The sequence below is a fragment of the Zeugodacus cucurbitae genome, chromosome 2 (genome assembly GCF_028554725.1).
Source record: "Zeugodacus cucurbitae isolate PBARC_wt_2022May chromosome 2, idZeuCucr1.2, whole genome shotgun sequence".
Taxonomy (NCBI): domain Eukaryota; kingdom Metazoa; phylum Arthropoda; class Insecta; order Diptera; family Tephritidae; genus Zeugodacus; species Zeugodacus cucurbitae.
The window spans coordinates 27,800,306-27,825,247 of NC_071667.1; the positions used below are offsets into that span (position 1 = coordinate 27,800,306).

Sequence of the window (24,942 nt, forward strand, 5' to 3'; positions counted from 1 at the left end):
TAATACACATCATATAAAATAAATTAATTACATAGCAAGGCGTCAGAATTCTTTAAGTCTGTAGATTCCGTAGGTGTTCGTCAACACTTATTATTCAATTTGCAATTATACATGCACACTACTGTTAGGTCGTTGTTGGTACTTTTTATTACACAACCTATGCATTGGCAGAGTTTTTGTTATCAAAGAATACCACGTTAGTTGGAACTATCCGAAAAAACAAAAGATTCTTGCCACCCATATTTTCAAACGCTAAAAATCGCGAAGTGTATTCAACAAACTTTTCGCTATACAAAAAAATTTACAATTCTCTCTTACATAGCAAAATAAAAAAATAAATGCGTCCTTCTCCTCTCAACGTTTCACAAGACCGGTAAGGTATTAGATGGCCCTAAGTGCTTGCCAGAAATTATAGATTTCTACAATCATACGAAAGGAGGAGTGGATGTAACTGATCAGTTGGGTGCTGGATATAGCGTAGCCAGAAACTGTCGGCGTTGGCCTTTAGTAATATTTTATTCACTTTGAATATGGCTGCTATAAATGCTAGAGTTATTTCACTCTGTACTCAAAACACAGCAGCAGAGTACAAAAAAAGATCTGTTGTAATGAATACAAACTTAATTTCAATTTAAGTAAATAAATTAATTGTTTATCACATCATTTTATAAATTTAACAATAAAATACTACAATATACTAAAAGACGTATACGTTTTAGCAATTTACAAGTTTAAACGATTTTAATAGATAATACAAATGAGAGTCGATAAGACCCATGGTTAGTAACCATGTGACATGATTTGAGGTTAGTAATGCAGGGTTAAAGCTGAAATTCAGTCTATTCCCTAGTAAACAACACACATGCATTTGCACGAGTAGGCAGTTAGAACATATTAGAGCAGAATACTTTCGCAGTAATCAAAGCTAACTCATTCTAGATGAGTAAAGCGAATTATTATTGTGTTTGTATTGATTGAAGCAAACGTCATGATTTCTATTATTCACCGAAGTAAATCGTGGTTATGGGTGTCAATGTGCTAAATTGCCAGACGCGTTTTGTCAAGTTATCAGGCAATTAATATTCACCTTGAGCCAGCCATTCCTGACTTTATGAAGGTACGTGACAATTCGTGATTGGCGCTCAAAAAAAACAAAAAACAAATCGCTTTGAATTATAGTTTCTTATTGATTTCTAATTTTTTCTAAATGAAAGGCATACAATTAATTATTTGTATGCGAAAAACCTTTGAAATTTGAAATTACACACAGTGAGTTAGAAATTTGCACGCGAAAAATTATGCTAAAATCGTGATTTGAAAGAATAAATTTATATTTTATTGGTGTCATGGTGGTGGTATGATTTCCAAACAAATAGCTATAGACAAATACTAAAGCAGTTATGTGGATAAGTAATTTTCTTTAAAGTTAATACTCATTATGAAGAACTGCAATATGAAATAGTTACGAAAAATATTAAAATAAAATAAGTTTTATCTTAGTTTTTCGCTCGAAAGCTTTCACATTAATGTCACAACCACATTATAAGTAATACAATTGTTATAAGTCCACCAATAACTAAGTATCCTTGAAGAATCTTCTATGGTTTTTTTTTGTTTATTCGATTTTCGAATTTTCGCGAATTGATGTGATGGCAACGGAGTACCTTTTTTCAAGCAAACCTGTTGTCCTTAAAATCCCGCTGAGGAATACTCGCAACGTTTCGAATTTAGGTAAGAATCTCGTGTCCCATTTAAAAGCAGTTTTATGGTTGTGTAACTGATTCACCAGCAATGCACAGTGGTTCCGTCCATAGGCCAAAAATAAAAAAATCGATAACAAAATATTTTGACAAAATATAAACTAATTGTCTCTAAAATGACCAAAATTTTATATGGTAAAACAGTTTTATCTGGAAATCTAACGGAACTTTTTAAAAATAGAATCGAAGACGTGAATACATGTTCATTTTCATAGCGCATCGAATACTACTCATCTAAAGGGGAAATTCAAAGTGATCTGTCGAATATTTACGTTCCTGAAATATTTAAATTTAATAAAAGCTTACTTGTGTTGTATTTTCTTTAATTAATGCTTTTCTTTACCTTGTTTTTCGGATATTTTAGATTTAGTTTAGTTAAAGTTTTAGTTGTGTTCCCCTCCTCTCCCCTTCGATCTTTTTGTCCAGTGGATTTGTGGGTGTCTTAAGTTAATATACGTAAATGTTAAAGATTCCTGCAGATACTTGCAGATATATGCATAATCTAAAATATATTAACGCCATCTTTTTTTCTCCAAGGTCAAATTAGCCTTGTCAAGTGCTATAACGAAGCCATAAATAAAGTTATGACAACAAAATTGGGTACAAAGGATCACATTAGGGAGGTGAATATTTCACCAAATTTTCTGGAGTCATTTCCTTTAGGCACTTGATTATACAACACGAAAATGGAGGAAATCGGATTATAATCACACCTACCTCCCATACAGAGGTCATGTTGAAAACTTTACTGCTTTAATACGGAAAGTAAAAACACCAGAAACACTATATTTTATTGTAAAGATGGTACAGAAAAGCTGCATTAAGCTTGGTATAAAAAATGGACAATTGTCGTGGTGACGCCCACTTATGGCTTCAAAATGATATCTCAGGAACTACTTGACCAATTCCAACGAAATTCGGCTAATAACATTATTTTGGCTTCCCAATTCTACAGTTTGAAAATGAGCGAAATCGGTATACAACCTTTACACCACAATTTTGAAGTCCATCTGAAACAAAAAATGCATTTAGGGTGTGTATGGCATTGCTGGTGTAGAAATCGCCGAAATCGGACTATAACCATTAAAGGTCCCAGATATAGAACATGAGGATCTCAGTGCTTTTGGCTAATTCGGAAAATCTCTCAGATACAAACATAGCCCTCCCTTAAATATCTGATAATAATGTCTTATTAAGAATCTGTATATATATGTATAGAAGTGGGCGGATGGCAGTTAACTACGCTTTTTTCTCCCAATATGTTAATATCTCGGTTATTACAATAAAAAGAAAAAGTTTAAAACAGAAAATAACAAAATTATTATAACTTGTCCCGACCATTCCTATGGTAGTTATAGGATATAGTAGCACGATGTGGCCAATTTTTTTAAATATATTTAAAATATTTGTCTAGGTTTTTGGTGAAAATTTCATAGCGATATCTCAACGGGAAGTATTTATGGCCACGGCTTCATACAAGCGGAACCATTGTGCAAAGGCAGCTTCAAAATCAAGAAAGAATAACTCTTATCAACTGTCTTTGGATTGACCGGACAATTAAAAGGAATATTTATCAATCTTTTATGTAGAGTGAAGCGAACTAAGTACGATTTAAAGGGAACACGTATGTACGCCGAGTTCTGTAACCGCATGGTTTTTACAAAGTTTATTTTATTTATATATACTGCAAAATTGAAATGTAAAGTACGGTCGTAATTTTTCAAATAAATAACAATAACAAATAAACCGTTTTGCGGTTTGTCACAAACAAATATTGCTCAAAATAGTACAATGCGTTAAGGCGCATGCCTGCATGCTCCAACACCAGCTTGTCATTGCGCTTAAAACAATATTTATACACGTCTGTGGATATTGACTTACATAACTGTTTATTAATACAAGTGTTTTCTTACCGAAAATTGCAAAATTTTACGCAGAAGGACAACTACCCGCCGACTGTCCCACTTACCACCTCATCGCCGATTGTCACGTGCGCACTGTTATGCCAATAATAATTATCATAACTTATATATTATATATGCATACACACCTGCATATATGAACATATTTTTACAATTACATTTTTTACATTTCGAACCCAATGAATAAATATATTTTTTCAATTATTGTATTTTCGTCAAAAATAGCGCTTGCAATAAATTATTGACACTGCTGCTGGTTTGTTGTTGTTGCTATATTGTTGCATATGTATTAATATTTGTATTGAATAATAATAGGTAAAAATTTACAAACTTGCAACGGCAGCAAATACCACAAATGACAAAACAATTTGCATACAATGGTGTTGGCGTTTACTGAAATATAGTTGCCACCTATTGCAGTTGCTAATTTGCCAATTATATAAATAAACATATACATATGTTGGTTACTGCTGTTATGAGCGATTATGTGACATGCAATGTTGCGTAGATTTGTAAAATTCACCAAGTTTAATTGAGAGGTGTTAATAATTACAATATTGTATAAAATTGCTACATTTTACAGTTAGATAACACACCCACACAAAAAAAATTGGTTCTTACCTGGGGGTCTTACTATATGCACTCAATACTTTTCGGGTCGATGAATCCGAATCCGAGATCCGTTTCACCACATCAGATCAGAGTAGTGATATAGCCCCAAAAAACAATATGGACATCGTTTTTAAAAAAATCATCGTTTGAAACTCACTATTCGGAAGTTTTCGGGGTCACGGATTACGAATCCATTGTAAGTTTTTCAAAATTTTATATGACGGATCCAAGATGGGAGCCGTTACTCGGGAGCCGACTAAAATGGTCATACATTTTAAAAATTTGTCATATTGTAACGAGTTTCTAGCGAATTTGATGAATTGTTACAGAAGTTGGCCGCCAAATTGTTTTTTTGGTGCTATGTCAAAACCCGGATCTGATGGGTTTAAATGTACCCATCAAACATAAGTTACACCAAGTAAGACCCCCATGTCTGAACCTTATTTTTGTTTTGTGGTGCTGTGTAATTAAATACTTAATTTTACAATTAGCTTTGTTCAAAGGCCATTCAACTCCAAAACCTCACCTCAAGTTGCACTAACTAACTAAAATTTGAGTCACATTACACTATCTTATAGCAACTTAAGAATTGAAAAAATATTATTCGAAACACTATTAAATTATCATTAAACTACTTATCGTTCTTGATAAGTTCGATGTTGATTCGCCTCTCTGCTGTTTTCCAAAGATACTCATATTTCATACTTGTTGAATGACTGGTTTAATGCTAAACAGTTTTTAAATTAACGTTTAATACTTAAAAAATCTGAACAATAAACCTATCAATCTGGCAACACCGCGCTTATGTGGTTTAATTCAATTAAATTTCAATAATTACATTTTTTGCCTTTTACCTGTGTTGACTTTTCCTGCAGAATAATTTACTTCAATATTTGAATATGCTAATACGACGGCTTTTGCATATATACGATTATGTGCGTAAGTATACTCGAATGTAGAGGTGTAGATATATGCAGTTTTTCAGATTGTAAATTCAATAAACAGAATTTAATTTGTTTTGTTGAGAGAGAGTTTTTTTATTATTGGCATTTGCTTTTAGCACATGCCCGTGAAAAAGTCTTTCTGACGCTTTGTTTGCTTAGAATCTTCAAATATTTGGCGAAATTTCAGCAAATATTCTTAACAAATAAATTATTGTGGAGAATTGGCTTGTTTATTTAAATATCCTTATAAAATTTAGCTCAAAAGTGCCGCTAGCATTGAAATGAAATAAAAATGAAAACAAAAAATGCATATAAGGGGAGGACTTTCGTTTTAAATGTATAATGAGTAATCCAGGAAGTTGTTTGAATGTAATTTTTATTACTTCGGAAAATTCAGAAAGAACTTTAACAGCATTTCAGACGTAATGTCGTTTGAGCCCAGATTGGCTCATAAAAATTCAGGGACAAGTATCTTAAGTTAAATTTTAATACTTTAAAGTGCTGAATACATAGACGACGACAAGCGACGAGTAACATCTGTCAAATATTAAATCACACGCGTTCTTATGGGCACAACTCTCATGACTTCGCGACAGCAGGCTTGACGTTGTCGCTGTCGCCAAATTAGAAATGTTTCTAATTTGACCGACGACAAAGGCCGCAAAGGCCGCTGTAGAGTTGCTACTATTATGATTATTTGAAACGAATAAATCGACCTATTTATACATTTTTTGCACAAAAAATTTCACTTTGAACAAGATATGTAAATTTTCTTGAAGTGAAAGGTTTCAACACCGTTTTTAAGACGCTGGCTTCAAAGCGACATTTGTAGCCAGCCGTCACAGCGTCGTGCCGTGTCGTCGTCTTTGTGTTCAACACTTTAGGCTCAAAAAATGGTTCCACTACAGTAAGTTACAACACATATTGCAATTGCGGGGTTATATTAAGTTCTGAGATACATTGCTTGAGTTAGATAGCTTCTTGCTGTTGTAAGTCTCAAAATGTGGCAATAAAAATGGCAAATAAGATTTGTAGTAATTTTTCTTTTTCAAAACCATGGCTATTCTATAACTCAGAATTCACTTTCTACATATACTTCAGGTAACGAATTCATTTTAATTAAATTAGCAGGTAAAAACAAGTTATTGTCCGTTATTTGTCGTTATATCATAAGTTAATACATTGAATTTTGTTTCTTAAAATGGAAAGGAATGAAATTTCAATGGATCGGTCGAGGAGAGTAAAAGCCTTTAAATCTAACTGGATTAGGGTAAGAAAATTGTAAGATTGCAACAAAATTTCTATAGATAGATTCGAGTTCGAATCTTATCGAATCAGACGACAGCCATAATTTTTTGTTTAGTTAAAAAACAGCTCGAATTTTATATAACTTTGGCTTATAAAAGCCGCCGTTAACCAAATTGATGTTCGTAATGAGGAAAATGAGTAACCTCATTACGACACTCGTAAGCCAAACAATGACTAAACTGCTGGCAATAATATTTACTAGTTATTATTATACAATTTCAGAAAAAATTTCGCACACAACTTCACTTGGCAACACTGGCAATGCCTCACCAACGTAATTATCGCAATGCATGTAACTGTAATGAGCGTTACTCGACGGCATGCAATGCGTTTGCTCACCCATGTTGTCCGCAACTTTTTGATTTGTTTGGCGATTTTCTTGCAATTATAATTTTAAAATAATTTATATTTGTTGAAAACTATTTTGTTTTCAATTATTTTTCGTTACGTATTCGTGTTAGTACTAGTATATTATTATTGTTGTTTACGATTTGCTAAAAACTGATTTATGAATTTTTTGCGCAAATTACCATTATTACGCTGACAACTTCCTGTGTTTCATACACAAGCATGCAAGCGTTTTTCGCAATTGCATGGAAAATTCTAACTCGCAAGCCTTTCATACATACATACATAGTATATGTAAAATACTCATCACTGAACGCGCTGCTGTGGCATTATTTTATGCGGGCTCGCATGCGGCGCAAAGTATATTTTTCATTTTCGTCAACGAGTTATGACTCTGTGTAATGACTTTGTTGTTTCCTGTTTGAAAATATTTTTATTATCACTTTTGCTTTAGAAACAGGGTAGTGTTTATTTTGAATTATTCAATTTTAGAAAAAAGCTTTTGTTACTAGTATATTTAAAATTTATTTTCATTTGCAAATAGAACAATGGGGTACATTACAAGCAAATATATATGTAGTCACATGTCATGCCATTAAAATTCTCTTACAATTTATTTTTGAATAATTGTCCAAAACTGTGACAATTCATTCATAACCAGTCGGACGGGCGGTCATAAAAGTATGCAAATTACCTGCGCATAAAATTTCACTGCATTACGCGTACTTTTAGGGACGTAAATATGCAAGCAAGTACTATATAAATTGATGGGGTACACATATGTACATATATAAACATCTGGTATGTATGACCAGCATAAGCATAAGCACGTAAGTGAACCGTAAAATATGCTGCGTACTTAAGTCCAAGCAAATAAAAGTGAAAACTCTCACTTGGCAAATAACAATTTAAAACGAAAAAAAACATAAAAGAAAATCCAACAACAATTAAACTTCTTCATTACATTTCATTTTTGGAGTGCATTATTGTGCGATTTCAACAATTTGGCCGGCAGACTGACAAAAGGAATGACGGATTGTTGGCTATAAGTCGTCACTGCCATGTATGCATATGTATTATGTATGTATGTATGTATGTTTTGACGAGCGTATAAATTGGTGTGGTTTGGGACGTGCCAAGTGAAATTCCTGACAAACTAGTAACCGGTCAGCAGACATTCTCGAAAAGTGACAGACAAAAGAAAACAGTAGTTAATATTAGTTGTTCAGCTGTCAGTTGAAATTTGCAACTGAAGTTTTTGTTTTTTTCTTGGTTTTTGGATGAGAAAGTGGTGCTACTTAAAGTAAACATACTTTTTTGACGACTGTTAACTTTGTAAGCCGGTCAGTTCAGACAGGAAATATAATAATATGAAAAGCATATACAGATGTTGAATCAAGACACATTTTCGTTGAAACAATTTAACCGTTCCTTGATCATTATATGATCTTGGGGATCCTTCAACTGAAAACAGTTGAGCCTGAAGCCTCCATGAAATATTATCATTGTTTAACACTGTACAACACTCTACTCGGTATTGGACCAAACTAGGTTAGGTTAGGTTAGGTTAGGTCGAAGGGTAGATCTCCGCATCTACAGAGACTCTCACTTAGACATCATAAACTGTTCTTTGTGACATCTAAATACTCCTAACGGCTCGCCAAGCCCATCGTGAAGATTCGACAAGGCGCTTGGATTCTGTAATAAAGTTTTAAAATAAGCTAATGGCGATTACGGATTGCAAAGTTGTTCGAAGCTACTGATAAGGATGTTAGACACTCCCTAACTAGTTTAGAGCGTACTGTCATCGAATCTAAGGTCAGTATTGCCACTCTGCAGTCGGAGTGAATACACACCTGTCTGAAGGATAGGATTACATATAAATACTGAACCCCATATAGGTCGTTATTTTAATATCAATGGGGGCTAAACTATTTTTTTCCAGGATGAATAAGGTGTTTCAATAATAATTTTTAAAAGAGTGCACCAATAAATGTTTATTGTAATTGAATGCAAATTTATTAATTTCGTTTCGAGAATGCATGTACACGTACTACATTACTTTCAAAATACTCTTAAGAAAATCACTTGTTATGTACTCGTTTTTGTTTTAGGGCATTGTGTAACTCATTATTTTTAATTTTTTTTTACACACCACCTACGTTTTAGCAGTAAACACGCTATTGCGTATTTCATAATACGTTGAACAAACAGCTGCATAATCTTCTGTAACATCGCAAGCTCTCGTACGATCGTCAAAATATTAGCTAACACATTGTTTTTTGTTAAAAACTTTTCAAAATAGCTATTAAAGACATGCAAAATTTTCATCTATCGCTTTAAACGCTTTCGTGTTCCTCATTATTCCCGGTTAATTGTTGCCCACTTCATTCTAAGTAGAAAATAACAACTTAATAGAAGTTAATTTTGTCATACTTGTTATTTGTGAATTTAAATTGTTAGTGCGTCTCTGGCTGTTGACACGCAGTCACTTAACTGAAAAACTTTGATTGCAGGTTTTTCGAGGAGACCATGGTCACAAGTAATTGTATTCGTTTATATTTAAGTAACCTTTCGTGTTAACTTCCACGCGACAGCTTAAGGTGTCAAAAAATAATTTTTACTTCATCACCTTTCTTAATATTTATGTTAGTACTCTTAGACACAGCACATTGACCTTTGTCAAGTGGAGATTTAATTGACGCTTTTTAAATTTTTTTTTTTTTTGTGATGAAAGTTTCAGATTTTTTTAAACCTTTGCTCTTATTTTGCGACAAGGGGGAATAGAGTTTATTATAAAGCGTCTTTTTGAAAGATATGTGAGATCATATTACTGCGGCCTCTTGAATGTTTAGTCTAAACCCTATATCTATGTGCACATAGGTACAGAATTTGGGAATAGTGTTTTGAGATTCACTTTGTTTTCAAATGTTTTCTCAGTGAGTTATTTATATGTCTACTGGTCCCTGAATCCTGGGTTCTGGACGCAAATCCAAACCAAAGAGATATGTTAACTAAATATTGAAAGCGATTACTCTTACCAGTTAGTATCTTCTATTTTGTTGACATGGACTGGCTTCTCACAAAAAGTGAGAAAAATAATAAAAGCTTTTGAAGTGGATTTGTAGCAAAACAAAAATGACAAAGTGATTGAATAATGCGCAAATGCAAAAAAAAAATATTTTGATACAAATCAACAAAATATCGAAAATATTAAAATCGCAATATCCGTAAGATTACAAAAAGGCAGTTACGCGCAAAAAAGCTCACATAAAATATCATTAATTGCGAAAACAACAACTCGATTGCTCTTTTTTTTACTTAGCAAACCTACCCTTTTTATAACGTTTAACCAGCGAAAGCACGAAAGACAGAAACAAAACATTAATCAACATGAGAAGAAATTATTATGAAAACCAGTAAAAAATCGAATAAAATATTTAGCTAATAATGACAACAAATGGACAAAACGAAAAATAGTTATAAACAAACAAAAATAGTGATAAAAAATACTATCATTGACATATTGGATTGCTGGTCGCCTGCAGAAATATATACATATATTTATATGTAAATGGAATCACTGGAGCCTGCCGAACCAGTCGAGCATCAATTTGTACGTATACATACATACATACATGGTAGTATATATGTGTGCATACACACACATATAGCCGACGATTTGCGGCTACAACAAAAAAAAGACCGGCCTATAGGCGTCAGCATACTTAATTAATTTGGCTGCTAATGTACAGCAGCGGCAAAAACAAGTAAAAGTCGATAAAAAAATGTTGAGCGATGAGCTGTAACAATCAGTGACAGGAATAGAAATACAATATGGACACAAACAATAAATACATACAGACACGAGCGACAATAATATGGCAAGTATTGTGAAGAAAATATATTCATATTCATTACCATTTCTATGCTATTTATTACAAAGCGTGTTGGTGGCAGCAGCAAAAGTTGCGTTCGACTTTGAAATGTACTTTTTTCATATGTACATATGTATATATGTAAATTAGAAATGTTCTATGATAAAAGCAAAATCTATCTGAGCCACGTATCGACTGATTATGCAAGTTTACCGGCTATAAAATATGATAAAATGTATGTATGAATTGGCTAGTATTCTAACTTTATGTATGTATAGATAGATGCCCCATTTGTGCCACTGAGTTCAATTACTCAAGTAAAGTTTCTTTATTCTCAAATCATATTATTTTGCGTTGCACATGCAAAATTTAGTAGAGAAGCTTTGAAGAATTAGCGTTAGAGTTTTAAAAATCAAGAACGATAGAGACAAGATTGTGACATGAAAAGTCAAAAACGAACGAAACGAACTGTCAAACTTCAATAATAATTTCAGGCAACACTTTCGTTCATGACGTCACAAACTAATGCATTTTAAAAATACTTGTTCGAAAGCTCTTCAATATCACGTACGCTAAAGATGCTAATGACAATGTAAAATGTTTACTGGGATATTTTTTTAATAAGGAAGATCAATGAGTTTTAGACTTGGCGTTGAGTTGGAAGCTACGTGATTAGCATACATAAATTGAATCGATGCGTTTGTCGATTGTGGAATGTGCATAAGATTAAAGGAATAAAGGTAAGTCATTTGAATAATTAGAATTTCAAGAAGAAAGAAAAGGCAGACAAGTAGAAATGAGGAAATCATTATAGCAACAATAATAGGGAGTAGAGAACAGTGATAATTGTACGACTGGATCACAAATACAAACTCAATAATCGATAGAAGTCTAGGTTGTGTTAACGAATATTTATATAGGTTAGAATACGATCGTTGTCAAGTGTGAATAAGTTGGGAGCCACATTAGAGGACTATATTAGATTTTGATTAAAATAAATATTATCCAGTACTTTGTGGCATCGTGTGATTTTGTTACGTAGTAGATACTATGATAAAATACACGGGATCTCCCTAACTTCTCCTTAGAACTGGTTACTCGTTTTTAAAATAGGCTAGTACCTGAAAAATAATTTGCAAACATACAAAAAGACTAACAAAAAATAAAAAATAAATAAATAAAATAAAAAAGGATAAAAAAGGACAAAAAAAGACCTCAACTAAATAAAATAATTGTTAGTATACATACATTTGTATATAGCCGCAGCCTTAGTTTTTGCTGTAGAGAAGCCAGGTGAATGTCATACATATGTATGTTAGTCGCGCGTTCGATTTTTTCGAAAGTGTTAGACGATTAAATGTAATTTGATATAATTTCAAAATCAAAATATATGTACATACATATATCATATATTCTGGGATAAAGTGAGTCTGAAACCGGAAATCAAATATATTCATATCTCTACAATTCATGAACAGCTATTCGGAGTAATGCTCTATAATTAATGAGGTAATACTTCGGCTGCACTAAAATTAGAGTGATTTGAATTACACCACCAATTGCGTTTGATTTCCGCACAATCTTATATAAACTTCAGCGCTTGACAAATTCGCAATTGGCAGTCACTGCACTTTTCCGCAATTAATATATTTTACTACATGCAGCCAAGCGACATAATCCTGCAGTAAAAATTTGTGGTATGCACTTACCCCCACACACAAAAACACAAGTTTTCATAATTGCTCAAGTGTACGGTTACAAACAATTTTATATTTTTCTATATAATTATTTGTGCAATTTTCGATTATCTTAAGCGGTGAAAATTATAAACAAATTTACCGTTATGTAAGTTTTAACACTTTATAACATTTTTTACAGCGAGCATTTACCTAATTTTTGCACAATTTACAGCGCTTATGACATTTTTTTTGTTGCACTGATGTATATTTTATTTTCATATACAACAAATGTATACTTAATGTGACAGTGATACTTAGGCAGAATATAGCCGCATTTTGTTCTTTAATTGCATTAATGAATTTTTAATTGAGGAAAAAATTATACCGATCTTACTTTGTGACTTCAAATAAATGTAATTTGGTAACTTTATTATACTACTATTAAAAAATTAGTCAAAATCCAACAAAACAAAATATCAATGCTGAATTCTTGAATGAAATTTTAGAGAATTTAAATAATTTTACAGAAAAAATTAAAATTTATAATTTTATAGTTCTGATTAGGAAGAACTAAGTAAAATATAATTGTTTTAGTATGGTTTTGTTTGTTCGATATATAAATAAATTTTATGAAATTGTTGCATAATGTAATAGATAATATTTATTTATTTATTTTTTATTTATATTGAGCAGATAAAACATAATAAAGCAATAAATTATACAATAACTTCATATTTCTATCGGTTTTAATGATAGAACTAAACTATTTGTAAAACGTAGTAAATGCTTACTACATTATTTAAATAGAGTATTAAATGGCAATGAAAATAAAATATAAAACTTACGTTTTTATTACAGGCTCGTTGAGCTTTTATTGCTGACCTGTAAAGATATAAAAGTTAAATATTTATCAATACGCTTTATAGAAAAATATGAAGAAATGTCTTTTATTGCAAAAAGCATTTAAGCAAATGAACTCGTTTAGATGTAATAAATGATAAGATTAAATTAAATAATATTTTAATCGTATATAGATCCTATATACTTATTTATATATCATAAAAGTTTCCTGTAATATGACTGCATTGGCATCTTACTAAGCCTAAATTATATTTAATAATAAATAATAAGCGCTATTAATTAATTATTTCAAATGTTTACAGGAGTCATCGTTTCAATTGACTTCAAACTAACCTTCAAATTCACTCTCCAGCGCTTTAATTTGAGCAGTTCTTCGCAAAAATTCATAATTCTGCCAACAAAGAATGTGAAAATATAAGTGAACCAATAATATAGTTATCACATTATTCAGCTAGAACTGGGTACTAATTCCATTAAGTATTTTAAGGTTAATTTAGAAACAATGTATTTACAATTTTCTATATTTTTTTGAAAGCACTTCTTTCAAAAACACTCTGTTAACTTATTTAAACACAATATAATTAACCATTTTATAGGTTATTCAAGAAGCATTTAATAGACTTATCCTTCCGTTGCGGAACTTTTTATATAACATAAATATGCCTATAATGTTCTTAAATAGACTGATAATAAAATTGGGCCAACTCGAAATTCAGATACGCACTTAACACACTTCGAATTTATTTTACTCTTTTATTCTTTTACTCTTAAATATGCCATTATTTTGACATTTCCTTCGACAGATGTCCCACTAATTATTGATTTAATTTATTTTGTTAGAAATTGAGTTAGAAAACTTCAAAACCGTTACAACAGACGTCAAAATTCGATAGCTAAACGCTTCATCTAATGTTTAATGACTCATAGCAAAAGTAAAACTGTTGAAATGTACGAGTATACATATATTCTACAAATTAACTTCCGGGTAGAGCAGGTGGTCCATTTGGGTAATACAAACGACCAACGGCAGTGCTCAATTAGTTGCGATTAAATGAAAAAGCAAAAGAAATTTTACAAATCAAAGTGAGAGTTTTTCACTTTCTGTTCATTGGTAACAAAAACAAGAAGACAACAACAAATAATGAAAATAATAACATTAACTGTTGGATATCAATGAGTCTGAAATGATAGCAATCAAGCAAACAAGACTCATGCCAAGACCAAAAATACTTCCTGTACAAAGTTTTTAACAGAAATTGGGCGAATTGGTGTATGTGTGTGTGTAGATTTGTATGCGCAGCGGGTAAAAGCGAAACGCGTTGTGGCAATGGATCAACAAAAGCTTAATTTTTGTAGCCGATAATTATTTATTTGTGCTGGAAAATGAAAACAAAATTGATTTCTATTTTTATTTCCCAGCTGCATACATACATACACATACACAAGCTAAATGAAAACAATTTAGAGAAAAGGCATCAAAATCAATCAGCAGCATGAAAGAAAATTAAGCTGGAAGCTATGAAGAAAAGCAAATCAGTTAATAAGCAGTGAAGAAGCAGTTTCGCCCAAAGCGACAGCAAACGAAGCATTTTTTGGGCGCATAGTGAAAAGCTTTGTATTAAATATTTTTAGAATAAATAAAGCGTTAAAGCAAACATATATGGGCAAGTAAACAAGAAAAAAGTTTAAAAATAAAAATAAAAAAAAAACATAAATAGTAAAATAAAAGCAATGAAAAGAATGTACCCAAGAAAGCAATGCAAGCAACTATGCCTCCAAATAGAAGACACGCTAATAATTATGTTACAAACTTACTAATGATAACGATCTTAAAGAAAGAGAGCAAGTGAGCTGTAGAGAAACCGCACACAAACGAACAAAAGAACAACAATTGAAAAGTAAACCACAGTGCCGAACAACAATGCGTTGCCACAAGCAGGTTAGGCACGGTAAATGCGCAAAGGTAATGTCTAGAACGCGGCGACAACATTGGAATGTGAGGTGAGGCATGAAAAATGGGATAAAGAAATAATAATCTATTACACACATTCACATAAATAAATAAAGAATACCAGCAGCAGCACAGAGGTGATGAGGCGCAGAAGGCAGAGTGCATGAAGTGCGCAAGCGTAAAAAATAAGGGCAATTGTTGCAGTCAAGGCCCCGGCAATGAGTGAGACACTTGAATGTCGCATTCAAGTCGCTGTGCCCCTTAAGCAGGTAATGGCGCTCAATGACTACATTGGAAGCGCTGTGACTCGGAATATATACAGTGGTGCCCAAAAAAATAAGAACAAGTGAAATGAAAAAGTAAATTGTGCTTTAAAAGTAGGCGTAATTGAGGGTAATTTATGCATTTATAATTTCTACATGTAGTATTCTTTTAGAAAGGTATTTGATTTACTCTTTTCAGAATAGTAAAACGATTTGGAGATATATATTTGTTATTAGTCGTGTTTTTCCTGTAATATTGCCTTAGAAAATATGGAAGTGATCTTCGTGACAAGATTCACCAAGGACTGGGACAGTTAAAACTCCGTTCCTATATAATGCTAACAAATTCTAAGTATGGGCATAAAAATGTGACGAAGCGCCTTGAGCCTAAAATAGTATGACTACCAAGATGTTTCGACCTCACTATAACGAAAGCTGTACTTTAAAGTAGTAACTGTCTAAATATTTCCACATCGCCCCCACACACATTTTTTAAATAATAGCACTAAAGGCTTCTTCAAAATGGACACTACAAAAGTAGACCGATAGACACTATTTTGATATTTATCTTCAGGTCCAATTTATGGTCGTCATAATCGTCCTGACAGATGAATAATTTGAATCCACAGGCACACTACAAAATGTTTCCGACCCAATGAGACAAAGAAGAGCCCTAAGTGTCGAGAATATTGTTGTATCTCACACGTCGTTCTGAAGCGTTGGGCATCTCTGTGACGTCGTTGTGGCGAATTTTGCGAAAAGATCTTGGCTAACATTCTTACAAGGCCAAATTGACGCAGGAACTGAAGACGCTTGACCAGAATCGTCGTATGTTCGTGAATTGGGCTGCGCAATAACTTGAAAGTGATCCGGATTTACATCAAAAAATCAACTTCAGCGATGAGACCATTTCTGGCTAAATGGCTTCGTCAATAAGTAAAATATGCGTTATTGGTCAGGCAGCAATCCACACGTACACCTTGAGGTTTGGTGCGCTTTATGGGCCGGCAGCGTTATTGGGCCGTACTTCTTCCGTAATGATCAAGACCGACACGTTACTGTGAATGAGAATCGCTAGCGCTCAATGATAACCAAATATTTTTGGCCCGGATTGGATGACATGCACTTAGACAATAAGTGGTTCCAAGAGGACGACGCCACACAGCGAATGTCACAATCAATTTATTGAAAACCAAGTTTGGTGAACGTGTTATCTGACGAAATGGCCCAGTTAGTTGGCCGCCTCGGTTCAGCGTCTGGACTTCTGCGGGCGTGCCCGTAAAAAAACTTTTGTAGCGCTCTTATTGAAAACCCCTTTATTATTTTATGAACCAAGCAGTTCTTACAACATTATTCATTTGTTAGCTATAACTTCAATTCTTATTCTCCCGCTCATGGCTGTAGGCACCTTCACATGTGATGAGCTTATCTTTTATCCGACGCAGCATCTCGAAGAAATTAAAGTAGAGACGCGCATGGAGTGCACGTTCTCGTCTGTATTAAATAAATTTCTGGCTGTTGCCTTTTTAGCACAAAATCTTTTTTTTAATACTTTTTTTAAGTCTGTACATATTTTTTGTTTCTTAGCCATTCCTCCGTCTGCTGCCCCCACTGCTGCTGTTTGTATTGTCTTTTTAACTGTCTTTCATTTTTGTATTTCTTTATTTTGTGTTCACATCTAAAAACTACAAGTGTTCTGCTTTCAGCGCTTCACACCGCCTTCTCTTGTTGTGCGCGTCTGTCTGTGGAAGTGGGAAAAAGCGACTCTGTTAATTGCCCTAAACAGGTTAGCAGACACTTGTATGCCATGTTTACAACTGATTCCACGCACATACATACATACATACATCTTTATTGTTTTTTATATGTTGCTTTTATAGTTGTAATTCTTTATTATTAGCTGAAAATTTTTCACAAGTTATTATTTTGTTTGAGCATGACTAGAAGTAAAAGTGGTTGGCCATGTGGGGAATTTTGCTAAAAGCGAACTTTAAGTTGTAATTTAAACATTTAGTCACACACTGACATGATTTACATTTATTCAGAAATAATGAGGGGTTTGTCAGCTTCATCGACCCATGGACAAGGTAAGAAGTTCATGAACATACTAACCAGATAATCTTCTACTTATTTCTTGTTGAAATTTTTTTGGGGATTCTACTTTATTGAGTTCCTTAGCACTTGAGCGGCCTAAAACATTGCTACTGAATTGAAAACCAAAAAAAAGTCCACAGTCCAGTTGATAAGAGAGAGAAACACTACAAATTGAAAAAAATAGGAAATAAAGCTTTCAAATGAATTTAGTATAATAAGTGTTGCCATCTTAAAAAAATAATAATAAAATCGATATCGGAATCGGAATCGGTTTAAGGTGAATAAAAGCATTTTTAGAGTGTTGAAAAAATCATGTTTTTTAAATAGAATATTATTAGAATTAAATCAAAGGTTTTACTGGAATATGCTAATTGAAATAATGCATCAAATAAAATATCGCTATTACTTATTAGTTAGTAAACTTAAGAGGTTATGTAGGTTCCAAAATTTCAAAATTAGAAAAAAATCATATTAAATAGTGCAATAGGTTTAAAATATTATCCACAAATATCAAATCAATCCAAGTAATATTCTAAGAGATATACCCTTTGGAAGTTGAGCCCATCAGGCCACGTCAATCTGAATATAAAACTATAAACCCGTTTATCTTAAACCACAATTTTTCAAGTCGGATTTTGTTCAAATTTTGCACACATCTTTGAAATAATATTACCTAGTTAATGAACGGAGCATTTTTTTTTTTAAATTTTTATTACAAGAATTTTTTTTCGAGCCAATATATGTAAAAGTAAGTTTTTTGGTTAAAATTCTGTATAAAATTCAAATTTCAATATTTTTTCCTTCGGTCATTAACTTGATACCATATACTAAATATTTTTGGTTTATTGATTTCGGATGAACCAATCATGAACTATGATGTCCACGGCAAGATGTTTTTTTGACACATCATAGGGGATGAGGTGCCAATGGCTGAGTTTGTGGAATTTATAAATAAAAATTTCACAAAATAATATTTAATATATATCTTTGATATTTTGAATTGTTTAAATTTTATATATGATTGTATATTAAAAAAAAAATATAAAAAAACACCTTTGTTTTCAGCCTCTGAAACCCACCCAACCCGAAGATTTCGCTGATCTCATTAACAATTTTAACTTATCCTCGAAACGATTTCGAATCATAACAAAATTAAGTCGTCAATTTTAATTTAAAAAAAATTAAAAATACAGTTACTTATACAATATATATATATATCTTGAAATACTCGAATTCCGCTTGTACAGTAGCAACATGCCAAACAATTAGTGAAACAACACACAATTATGAGAATTAATACAGTTATTATAAATACATATATGGATACATATTCAACACAATAGCAAATATATAATTACAAGTATAAAATGTAGCAAAGGGAAAAGTCAACAAAAGCTAAATTTTAATACAGAAACACCTAAGTTTAGTTGTTGCTACTCTACTGACATTGAAAACTTCAAATAACAGTGTTAATAATTATCAAGGCAGTTACGAGTATTAAAACAACAAATATGTACCTTAATCTATCTTCATGAAAGAGGAAATATATGGGCAAATCACATTTGGACACAGAAAAGGCCACTGTAAAAAAGAAAATATTGAATTTAAAAAGTCTGTACACATAAAATTGCATGTGAATAATTAATAATAGTGCATTTTGGAAATTATTGTAGATGCTTTCTCTTAAATAATATGTCTATCCTGCAGTAGTTTGGACAGCCTAAAAATGTCTCAAAAATAAGATATGTAGGTATGTTTTATGTTTATTTGAAAATCTTTAAAAATATTTAAAAATTATTGTAAGTAATTAAAGAGTAGCAAACACAAGAAAGATAGTGACGAAGTAGCCATAAATTTATGCGTCATAAAAAGCTTCAGTGCAGGTGTCACATAGAATTAAGTCGAACTAGAAAACTAACACTTAAAATGACACTTATATATGACACTTTAAACCAATAAAAAAGTAGCTAATTTTTTTTTTCAAATTATTTCATTACAATGTATTCGTTGTAAGAGTGAGCATTATAGACATTAAAAAGTAAGGAAAAAATAAAGCGAAATAATGCAAATACAAATTACTCAAGTTACTTTTAGGAATAGAAAAAATCAACGAAAATAAAACTCATGTTGTTCTCGAATTGCTGTGAAACCCAAAACCAACCTTAAGGCAAGCAAATAATTAAACAACTGTGTCAATAAAGAAAAGCTTAGTTAAATATTATGCATTATGAAGCGACACTTGTTTTCGAGTAAACCGAATATTTCGACCTAAATGATGTTAATTTCACTTTTTTGACTTTTCTGCTTCCACAAGCCCTTATATGCACTAATGCATACACATTTGTATGAAATGTATCTACACACCACATTCACAGTTACAATCAAAAAGACAATACGAGTATCAGATGTAAAACTTCGCGCTTCGTTCAACTTATGGTCAACATAAGAGGCCTACTGAGCGTACTATTCGCAACACCATCACCCATCTTGAGAACAAGAATTCATTATTGGATAATATTCGACCGAATTGAAAGCGTCCAGCACATATTGAAGAAAATAGCCGTAGCTGAGAGTGTACACGAAGTCCGTGGAGATTATATTCGGCGTTCGCCTGTAACTTGGACTTACGTATGAAACGACTTGTCCCATTTAATGTCGAGATCTTAAATTGAAAAATAAAAGAAATACAGTTGCAAAAATTTTCTCTATATTCCCAGTCGACATCGCTTCGCTCTATGAAAAGTTCCAAGAAGATCCGACGTTTTCGAGCCAAATTCTGTTCAGCGATTAGGACTTTTTCTCGCTCAATGAGTATGTAAACAACCAGATTGGGGCTTTTGGGACGACGAGCAACTTGAAGAGATTCAAAAGCTGCCATTTCATTCAGAAAAAACAACGTCAATGAAATTGAAGCTTGGGGTCTCGGCGACATTTGATTTCAACAAGACGGCGCGATTTACCCACGTAGCATCAATGAAAAGATTTATTGAGAGAACACTTCGGTGAGCAGACAATTTCACGTTTTTGACCGGTCAACTGTCCACTAAGATCGTGTGATATCACATCGTTAGAATTTTTCCTGTGGGGATATGTAAAGTGTAGAGCCTATGCGGACAAACATCTCTGCTCGCATTGATATTACACTAAGTACGAACCTTAAATGATGATAATATCGATTTCTTTGAACCAAATCAGTATATTGTCAGTGTTACTTTATATCAATCAGATACATGTTGCGCCATGGTAGCTCTTTAGTTCAAATTTCCATGTAATAGGATCCATGTTCTGAATTTTTTGTACAAATGTCAATGGTCAAGGTCTCTTTAGCTTCTCTAAATAGTGAAAATATACATATGTATGTTTATACACAATTGTCTCAAGACATAGATCACTTTCTACATATCTCGGATTACTCGAGATTGAGTTACAAAGTATTACAGTCCTCTTTTAAAATTGTGATTTCAATACATTGGAGAGACACATTTCTTACCTGTTCGACCACCAATTTCACCAGTTGAAACAAAGTCGCCAAAAACATAACAATTAAACCAAGCAGCACCAAATCAGACGCTGCGTCCAATAGGGCGAATTTCATTGTTAAGGGGAACATGACACCAAACTGGCTGGTTCAATATATTTTTGCTTCAAACCGCAGATTATTTCAAATGAGCGCGACAATTTTATTTCACTACTCATAAATTTCGAAGCCAAAAAGTGAACTGTTGCCAAGATATTTGCAAGCCGTATACTAAACATTTCGAATTTTATAATTTTTTAAAAAACTTTGACAATTTGGTTGTTTATTTATTTTTGAATAAGTCAGTTTATATTTCGTATGTGATTGCGTCTTTTTCCTGCCGCTTAACCCCGACGTACTCGAAAATTTTGTGTACCAGGTATTCATTAACTCATAGGTATCTGTGTGCGTAAGAGAAAAATATCAAATGAACTTTCCATGTGTCCAGCTCAATCCCACTATGTACTTACGTAAGCACACATATACAAAGAGACACGGTTTATTTATTATACGCCGACAGCGATTATCTGTTTCATTGTTGTTTGTTGTTGTGCTGTGGCGTTTATTATTGCAGTAATTATAGGAACAACAAAGGCATATGTGAGTATTCATACGATCACACTCATGCATACATAAGTGTATTTTCGTACAACTCCGACTGCATCCGCTCTTCGACGCACACAAATTATTTCCACACATGCACTTGCATACTTTTTGTTAACTCTAATAGCGCAATCAGACTTAAATAAGCACTTACTTGGCACCACTGCAAGCACCTAATCCTGTCTGTCGGTCTGTTTGTCTGAGAACTTAGCCACCTTCGTTGTTGCCTCATAAGCAGTTCTCTGCCAAAGCGACTTCCTTTCTACAGTGAACCGCGGAAATCGATTAGAAACAAGCTTTCAAGAATCTACTTAATGGACCCTTTTGCTGTTGTTGTGTTGTTTATTTTAGGCTTGCTGCATAAAAGGTATTTGTATGCACATGGAAGAAACAGGCATCAGCACCGCTCACTTTGCTGGCCTCAACAGTAACCCTATCATAATTGTTGCAATACACACCTCCTTCATTTGTACCCTGTACATATTTCCTGTTTTATGAATTCCCCTCTATTTAATTATCAATGCCAGTTCCGAAAAGCTACATTGAAAATTGTGCCGATATGTTATTAATTTTGTTTACGCGTTTTTATGTATTGGTCCACACTTTGTTGTTGCCTCTTTTTTTGTTAATGTAGCTTGACGGCTGTTATCTAACCGCATAGCCGAGGTAGCCCTGCGAGGAAATGGACGAAATACTACGGCTTATGGAATTTTAGATTGTCTTTAAGATTTCTATCTTTATTCTGGAAGAAACTAAATGAAGTGCTGTAGCATATGGAGTTTTGAACTGTGATATTAAGACCTCGGTATTTATTCTAGAAGGATTTAATTTCCATCCCAATTAAGGATTCTCTATCGTCGTTCAAAAGTTTTAGTGACTCAGACAGAATCGAAGACAGATCGACCAAATAATTTATTGTTAGTGATTGTAAAAGAAACTTTATCATAGAGTTTCAACATCAACTCGAAGAGAAAAGCGATTTGAGCGTGGAGTCCAACTATTAAAATGATGATATAGGTGAACAAGTAGATTCAACTTAAAAAAAATTAAGATACAATGTGCCTAATTTTCTTATTTGCAGCCTCTTCTTTATTAAAGCCCGTTTCTTTATTTGTAAACTTGTTTTAAAGTTGCAGCGGAAATTGTCTTCTAATCACTTTTCCAACTGAAGATAACCCACACGTGGGCACTACTCAGCATACAGCATATAATTCTGATAATAAACGATGAAAAGCGTGATAAATAGGCTCAAAGAAGATGGTTAAATACTAAATCGACCAAGGTGGCAATTATGCTTTTGTCGGAACATGCTTTGAAAAACGCCTTATTTATTATAGAGTAATCAAAAAGGAAACGAACTGTGCTGTAAGCAAATTCTTTAACCTACAGTATGACGCCTAACACCTGAAAAGTTGATTAATTTGTAATCCGATTTAATTAATTCTGTTTCTAAGACAGCAGACACTGGAGCACAGCAGCCTAAGGTGCATTTTCAAACAGGAAAATATAATTAAAAAGGTGTATGCTTACATAATGAAAGAAAAATAAAAGGTCACTGCACCAAAGATCATTGAACCTGCATAACAAAAGGTTTATCTGTGTTTGAGTTAGGCCATTTTGAATAAAAGGCTATATCCACGGATAAATTCTATTTTGAGAACATGTTTGAGGCGTACATATGTGAATATTCAAATATGTGGTTGCCAAAGAGTGACAAGGAATACTTTCCAAAAAATAACGATCCAATAATAACTCGTTAGATACTCTATTGTGCAGATAAAGACTTGATTGTTTGACAACTATTTACTTACAAAAGCATGTGATCAAGAAGAGGTCTACTCACTCCATGAGAGGCCTTTGGTTACTTGAAACTATTTAGTGCCAGCGTCCAGTAAAAGGAAGCAGAGTAATGACGGAAGAGAGCATAAATGGTACGTGATAAACTTCAAAGTTTATAGTCTTTATGATTCGCAAAAGACTTTAAGCATCTGATTGCATTACTGTATTTAGATAACAAAAAACATTCCAATATGTATCTTGGAGTAATTGGGATCTGTAAACTGGTAATATTATGGAGTTGTTGAAAAAATGGGAAACCCTCCTTTATCTTGTACATACATATATCTTCACAGAGGTGGTATGCAAAATCTTCAAATTTTATGTAATAACCTTTTCGCACAGCCAAATTAATTTAATACATTGAGATTATAATTATGAAACCAGTTTTTGCCTTTCGCATAGCCGGCTACTCGATCAACGATCAGCTGGTATACATTTTTGTTGTTGGTAAGTTTCATCAGCTGATTGATATTTTATCAATAAACACAGCCTAATTTATAGCGTAGACCACAACACTATTTCATTCAACTAGATTCGTATTCGATTAAAAATTAATGTAGTAAAATACGATTTTTCTTTTGTATGGTAAATCGATCTAAATAAACGCTTTAATCGAGCAAAGACCGGTTAATTGATTAATTAACTCCTGTACGAAATAGGCTATAATGAGCACTTATAGCTTATATTTATTATTTATGATTGATGTAATTTTTATGACTAGATATATGACTTTAATATATAACTGCTATAGCTAATAATATTGAAATCATAGCAATTGAAAATGTGTAAATACCTTTTCGCACTTGAAATGTAGCTATGTTGATGTGAAACGTTGTAGAGAAATCTGAAAACATAAAAATAAAATTTATCAATATTATTTATTAAGATGAAACGAAACTATAAGTGATTTTCTACAATATAAAACTTTTCATTGATTTTCCTAACTCTTTCAAGAATAACCCTACAAAATTTGCTTGGTGGTGCAATTCTAACTTCAATTATTAGAAAAATAAACCGGAAATGTTCTCAACATTCCAGCATCTTGCACTGTCTGGTAACAACAACGACAAATAGTGCTTTAAACAATAAACAAACAGTAAAAGAAGCACATAAAATGGAATGGAAAATATTCGAAAAACAAATACAAAATATTTACATGTTGTAGAAACATACCAACAAATGGGTAAACCCTTTTGACTAATTAAAGCAACAACTACTACATTGACATTTTTACTACCAGAGATACTACCATGTGAGTATACAAAATTAGAAACATAAACAAAATAAAATTGTAAAATACGACTAATGGAAATAGAAAATACAAAAACAGCAATTAACAATATTCAAAAGCAGAAAAAAAACA

The 24,942-nt window shown here is 32.7% G+C and overlaps 1 long non-coding RNA gene across 1 annotated transcript in view; it reads right to left on the reverse strand.

Moving 5' to 3' along the window:
- LOC105213693 (uncharacterized) overlaps window positions 1-22,715 on the reverse strand; it is a 32,437-nt gene extending 9,722 nt beyond the window's left edge. The window contains exons 1-3 of the long non-coding RNA XR_008470074.1: window positions 21,111-22,715; window positions 19,138-19,201; window positions 13,297-13,333 (exon numbers count right to left, since the gene is read on the reverse strand). This is a non-coding gene — a long non-coding RNA (uncharacterized LOC105213693). The remainder of the gene's footprint in view (window positions 1-13,296; window positions 13,334-19,137; window positions 19,202-21,110) is intronic.
- Between the last annotated feature and the right edge of the window lie 2,227 nt (window positions 22,716-24,942).